Raw genomic sequence first — 7,239 nt, 5'->3', positions numbered from 1 at the left:
CGAAGAGATGGCGGGTGGCAGCGAGGAATTGGAAGACAATGCGAAATCGGGTACCGGAGCGGATGCCCGGTGTGGGAAGGACGAGGAGACCAACGCGGAGGTCGGGTCTACGATGGATGAGCGTGAATTGAAGCATGCACTACGGCCGGTGGAGGGTCAAGGAACAAGCATGCATTCGGGGGAGCGTCAACGAGTGACCAGAAACGGTGGACCGATTGAGCCTTTGAGAGACGAGGACTCGGTGGTGGATCGAGAGTGGGAGGAACCCTCCACACCTACCCATGAGGCATCGACAGTCGTGGATCGAAAGGAGAACGAAGAAACGGTGGGTGGTGGCGAGGAGTTGGAGACCGACGCGGAGGTCGGGTCTACGGCGGAAGCGCGACATAAGACGCATGCAATACGGCCGGTGGAGGGCCAAGACACAAGCATGGGCGACAACGATTGACCGACGATGATGGTCGGGTCAAGCCTTCGAGAGGCAAGCGCAGGACGAAGGACGACACGACGAAACACCAAGATCGACGACATGGGCCGAGCGCGATCGGCATGAGCGGAGAGTCGTATCTAGTAAAACGGAGGAGATGCGCGGAGAACAACGGGGTACACACCGGGAAGAGAAAGCGTGGCGGCTTCCCGGAGGGCATACAAGGCCAAGCGGGCGCAAGTCGAGGCGAGGCGGTAACGAGAGCCTCGAGGGACACCGGCACGGAGGTCGGGATGATAGTACGCTATCGTGAAGAAAACCGTCCACGAGCGGAATCGGTGCACCGAAGCGTAGAAACCGACTCTTCATGCACGTGCGCCTTAAGTTGAACATAGGAGATCCTAGGTAGATTCGGTTGGTAGGGAGTAAAAGGGAAACGGCTCCTTCCTTGCCTATAAAAGGAGGGAGACGAGGAGGGTAAAGGGATCGCGGGGAGTCGAGGACGAAGTGTTGTCGGATTGGGCGCGAAGGCTTCTCTCTCTCTCTCTCTGGTTCGCAGACTCCATAGCTTCCTTCTGTGCAGGTTTTGGGAGGCTCGCGCTGCTCTGAGGAATGCCTGAGTGCTTCCGGCAGCACCTCCAACCTGTTCCTGTCTTTCTGTGCGTTTACGAACAGGTATCGGCATCTGTCCGCCAGCCTGTTCGGTTGTAACCGACTTCGTGTTTGTTGTCTTCGTGTTCTTGTTGTTAGTCTTGTCAATACATACATACTTTCGTGTTTTTCTGTGTCGCTGTCCCATTCACGTCTTTGCGTCGAAGGGCCGTGTCCCTGTGAAACTACGCTCGCACGTAGTGGGTCTCTCTCTCTTACTCTTCGGTACAGGACCCCCGAGGTCCCGCCTCACTCCACGCATCCGCGAGGAATACCTCGACATATTTGGTGAACCCGACGTGAAAGAGGCGGCAGAAGAGCAGAAGATGAGGGGGTCGGATCTTGCAGAGGCCATGGCTTCGGCCGTGGATCGGATATTGAGCACACGCGAGGGCACCGGTGCCCTCGACAGAGCCATTGAGGCGGTCGTCGGTACGATCGGCCGTTTCAGCGGAAAGGATGCTACGAAGTATTTGGCGTCCTACGGGGCGGAAATGCTGATGCGGGACATTCCGGAAGAGAGGCGTCTTGCCGGGTTCCCTCGAGTGGCGATGCCGAGCATCCATGCGGAGGTGCTCGAGGTACGGGCGGAGAGCCGTACCTGGGAGGAGTTCGAAGGCCGGCTCCTAGAGAAATATGGGCTGGACGACGCGCTCCGGCTTTCGAAACGGGACTTCATGGAATGGGTGGAGTCCCCCGGCAAAGGAAGAAACGCGTCGGCACTCCTCCGGGAGTTCGAGGAACGCTTTGCGCGCCTTTCGGCGCTTGACCGAACTATCCTGGATACGAGCCGGGTCCTGCTGTTCGTCAAGTCGGTGGACGAGCGGGACCGGGATCAAGTCGGCTCCTTGCTGGAAACTGAAGACGGGTTGACGACCGACTGGGCTGCGGTTAAGAGAGTCTGTGGCCGTTTCGACAAACGGCGAGAATGGGCTGACAACGGGGCGGCCGGTGCGGGCTCTGTTACAGCAAGGAGGCTTGAACCGGCGCCGCAAGTGCGAAGGGAAGAAACCCGGGAATGGCTCGAAACAGGTCCGGCTTCGACCAGCACGGTCAATGGCTCGTCCGGAGGAGCAGCGCTAGAGGAGTTGACGCGGGCGATAAAGGATCTCCAGATCGCCCAGACTCGAAGGGAAGGCGGCGAACTGGCTCGTGACCGACGGCCGGCAGCGGGGAACAGGTGCATGTGGTGCGACGAGGTCGGCCACATTCGAAAGGACTGCGGCGATTTCGCAGAGGCGTTGAGAAACCGGGTGGTGTACCTATGGGAAGGCCGGGTGCACGCTGGCGACACCAGGAGGGCCCTAAGCCGAAACGATGGGCGAGGAGGTATGAAGAGACTGATGGAAGAGGCAGCGGCCCGACACGTGGAGGCCATCCACTACTCGGCGTCAGTCGGTATTCAGGTCGGGGGCAGTGAAGCCCGAAAGGAGAGTAAAGACGGTTTCTGGTCGGCAATGCTGGAAGGCCTCGCCGGCGCGCGACTGAGGAAAGATGAAACGGACCGCGCTGAGAGACGGGTCCGGGAAATAACCGGGTGGAGCGATCCGGTCGAGGAGAAGACGGGCTTCGTAGAAGCCGCTTGCCGGAACTACGTGGCTCTGGTAGAGGAGAAACGAGTGGGGAAGGCCGGAGCGACCGGGCCCTCACAACGGTACGAGACCCGATTCGGACAACAACGGAACGATGCCGGTGGGCCCAGCCCGCAAGATAACCCCAGGAAGGGCGGGTACCGACTGGGGACAGAAATAGAAAGGACTACGGACCTACGAAAGGTCCTAGAAGAACGGGTCCTCGACAGCAAAGTGGAGCTGTCATTACGGGAGGTGCTAGGGATCGCCAAGAAGGAGTTCCACGACTCTATTGTAGACTTGGTGAAACGGAAGAGACTGTCGACGGAGACGGAACCGGAAAGACCGGTGGAGGTGCGGACGACGCACATCGACGACTCGGCGCTGGAAGATGAGTGGGCGGAGAGCCACTATTCGAGGCCACACTGGGCCCGAGCGACCACGGAGACCCCGGTAAAGATCGGAGATGTTCGGGAACCGGTGGTGGCGTTGGTGGACCACGGTTCGGAAATAAACCTAATGTCCATGGACTTCTATAAGAAGGGGAAGTGGCCGATCAACACCAAGCACGGGTGGAAGATACGAGCGGCGACGCGCGCCACCGAGGAACTGCATGGGGCCTGCCCGAACGTGCGAGTCAAGATCGGCGACGTCGAGATTGACCAGCACTTCTTCGTGCAAGAAACGTCTTCGCATCCGGTCATATTAGGTGAACCATACATCACGGCGGCGAGAATGGAGACCAAGGTGCTGGACAACGGTTCGGCCTACGCGAGGGTCAAAAGCCAGGACGGGCGCCATTCGGTGCAATTTTTGACGGTGCGGCCGAACCACGAGAGAAACCGCGAATCCCTCGGTGGCGAGAGCCGGGAGGATTTTTAGAGAGGGCTGCCAAGGCGTGGGGCCGAGACAGTCCGTACACTCGGGAAAGACCCCACGATTGTACGATACGCGGGAGATTTTGCTTCTCAGACAACGGAGGGTGTATGATGGTCGACATCGTTGGCCGAGAAAAGACAAGGGCGGAAGAGCGACTTCGAGCGTGCGGAGTTCTCGGCCCGGATGAGGAAATCAGCGGAGCCGTGGAGGCGGTCTCCTTCGACGACACCTTAGGGATGCTGAGGAAGGTTGCCGGAGAAGACCTTGACGAAGACCGGACGGTACCGGTATGTTCCGAAGAGATGTACGAAGTCATCGCGAACTTCAGTCGGGGGCTCGGGTCGGATCGGACGGCCCGAGTTAGCACAAAGTTCAAGACTGTGGACCGGAAGGTAAGGCCAGTCGCGGCACCCTTACCGGAGGGCAGCGAGTCCCGGATCAGAGGGGTTGCGTCGAACCCCAGTTTACGAGATCCGGCCTGCATAGGACACACCTTCACCGACGGGACGCTCCGGGAGCTCAAAATCGGTGGGGGCGGGTTCCTACTGCCGGCGGAGGAAGGCCGGTTTCGGAGGATGCTCGGAAGGCACGGGAAAGCCTTCGCATTCTCACCGGAAGAGATCGGGTGCGTAGACCCGACGATCGTGGAGCCGATGGTGATATTCACGGTACCGCATGTGCCGTGGAATCTCAAGCCGATTCCAGTACCGAGAGCTCACATCCCGAAGTTGATGGAGCTATTGAGGCAGAAAGTAGATATGGGCATTCTTGAACCATCGAGTGCCCCATACTCGAACTGATGGTTTACCGTACCGAAGAAAAACGGAACGTTGCGCTTCATTCAAGACCTGCAGCCGGTCAACAGAGTGACCATTCGAAACGCAGGAATCGGACCGACCATAGACGAGTTCGCGGAGGCCTTTGCCGGAAGGTCAATTTACTCGGTCGGTGACCTGTACTCAGGGTACGACCAGTTCCAGCTAGCCGTGGAGAGCAGAGACATTACGACGATGCGAACTCCCCTCGGCCTAGTGCGAATGTGTACCCTGCCACAAGGAGGGACTAACTCGGTGGCTCACATGGTAAATGCAATGAACAAGGTACTGAGGGATTGCATCCCCGACATCACCATGCCATTTCTGGACGACATCCCGATTAAGGGGTGCCCGGTGGAGGAGAAGGACGAGATAGTCGGGCCGGACGGATGCCGGCGATTCGTGGAGAAACACATCGACGACTGCGAGAAGGTGCTACAAAGGCTAGAGGATGCTAGGCTCACCTTCTCCGGGGAGAAATCGGCCTTCGGGCAATCGGAAATCCTGGTAGTCGGACACCTATGTGGGCCATATGGCCGGAAGCCGTCTCCGGCAAAGGTAGAAGCCATCTCCGCGATGAAGACCGACTGTAGCTCGGTTACGGAAGTTCGGAGGTTCCTGGGGGCATGCGCGTTCTACCACATATGGATCTCGCATTACGCCCACGTTGCGGAGCCGCTATACGGGTTGCTGAAGAAAGGGCAAAAATTCGAATGGCGAGACGAGCATACGGAGTCGGTCCGGAAGCTGAAGGAAGCTCTTGCGGCAGCACCGGCGCTCCGGAAGGCTGTCTACGGGAAGGGTACCCCGGTATACATAACGGTGGATACGAGTCCGACCGGGATCGGATGGGTCGTCAACCAAGAAGACGAGGACGGCATTCGGTTCCCGATCCGATTCGGCGCGAAGGTCCTCAGTGAGCGACAGCGAGGGTACGCCCAGGTTAAACGCGAACTCTGGGGTGTCGTTTCGGCAGTAAAGGCTGACAAAGACTACCTGATCGGGGCAAAAGTGATTATCGAGACGGATTGCCTGCCAATTCTCGACATGGTTTCCGGATGCGCGACACCGGACCTGGCGATGCTCAGGTGGATAGCGTACGTCAAGTCCCTGGACCCGGAAATACGGCACATTTCCGGAAAGGATAACGCCATGGCCGACATGCTTTCGAGGGCAAGGTTTGATGACGAGGGCGGCACGGTTTCGGAGGACGAAGAAGTCGGCGTGGACTTCTTCGAGGCAGCATACGTAACGGCCGATGGGACGAGCACTCCGGCACTTAACGACTTCGACGAGAGCAAGTACAACGGTGAGTGGCTCCAGATCGGTGGGTTTTTGAGGACGATGACGCCGGATGCGTCATGGACGAGGGACGAGGCAAACCGGATCCGGAAGAAAGCATACCGATTCTTTCTCCGGGACGGATACTTATGGAAGCACCCGAAGAAGAGGACCGACGTCCCGCTCCGGGTGGTAGCGATGAAGGAAGAACAGGAGGAGCTGCTGACGGCCTACCACGACAGCCCTTGGGCTGGACACCGTGGAACGTGGGCCACGTTCGAGAAGATAAAGGGGAAGTACTGGTGGCCGGGGCTATACCGGGACGTGCATCGGTTCGTGACAACTTGCGAGAGCTGTCAGATGCACTCCATAGTCCGACATCGGGACGAGCTTCACCCTACGTACCCTCCGACCATCCACTTCAAATGGATGGTAGATCTGGTGACGATGCTGATGGGAGTAGGACAGATGCGGTATCTGGTCCTGGCTCGGGAAGATCTGACGAACCAGGTAGAAGGCCGGGCCCTTCAGAACAAAACGACCGCGGCCGTATGTCGGTTCCTGATCGAAGACGTGATATGCCGGTACGGGTGCGTCGGGAAGATTGTGGCCGATCGCGGGGAGTTGGACGCCGAAGAGGCCGAGGAACTGTTCGACCGGCTAGGAGTCAAGCTCTCGCTTACCACTGCGTACAACCCGGAGGCGAATGGGAAGGTGGAGCGCGGACACGGACCGATCGTCAAGGCGTTAGTTCGGGCTTGCGGAGGACAAGTCGGGAACTGGCCGCGACTGTTGCCTTATGCGTTGTGGGCGGACCGAACTACGCACAGTTCGGTAACCGGATTCATGCCGGCAGAACTCATGTTTGGGCAGAAGCCGGTCATGCCGATGGAACGTACGATCTCCTCGTGGGCAACCGTGGACTGGAGAGACGAGATGAGCCGGGAGGAGCTGCTGGCGGCGCGTATACGACAGCTCGAGCGAAGACCGGAGGACGTGGAGCAGGCTGCGGAAAAGCTTCGGGAAGCAAGGATGAGGAACAAAGCCCGGTTCGACCGAACGCACCGGCTCCGACCGAAGAAGATCGAGGAAGGCGACTGGGTGCTAGTCTACGACAGCAGCCTCGACAACCAGCACCGAGCGACGCGGAAGTTCGCAAGAAGGTGGTTCGGGCCTTACGTGGTACAAAGTGCCAACGACAACGGGATGTACCATCTGGCGGAACTCGACGGTACGAGAATGGTGATACCGGTAGCGGGGAAGCGGATCAAGACGTTCAAGAACCGTCACGACGACGAGCCGGATCAGGTTGACTTGGACCACGACGACGAGCGATCCGAAACCGAGGAAGAACTGACGGGCGAAGAATGAAGGCTGGACCGGTTTTCTCCGTCCCAACACAATTTGGCGCATGCCGGTGGATGCGCGGTTAGGTGGGGGCGGATGTCGTGAAGAAAACCGTCCACGAGCGGAATCGGTGCACCGGAGCGTAGAAACCGACTCTTCATGCACGTGCGCCTTAAGTTGAACATAGGAGATCCTAGGTAGATTCGGTTGGTAGGGAGTAAAAGGGAAACGGCTCCTTCCTTGCCTATAAAAGGAGGGAGACGAGGAG

This window comes from Azolla caroliniana, unplaced genomic scaffold, assembly GCF_043228905.1.
Source record: "Azolla caroliniana isolate FFs.n. ecotype wild unplaced genomic scaffold, voAzoCaro1.0.p SCAF_15, whole genome shotgun sequence".
Classification (NCBI taxonomy): domain Eukaryota; kingdom Viridiplantae; phylum Streptophyta; class Polypodiopsida; order Salviniales; family Salviniaceae; genus Azolla; species Azolla caroliniana.
This window is presented reverse-complemented; position numbering follows the sequence as displayed.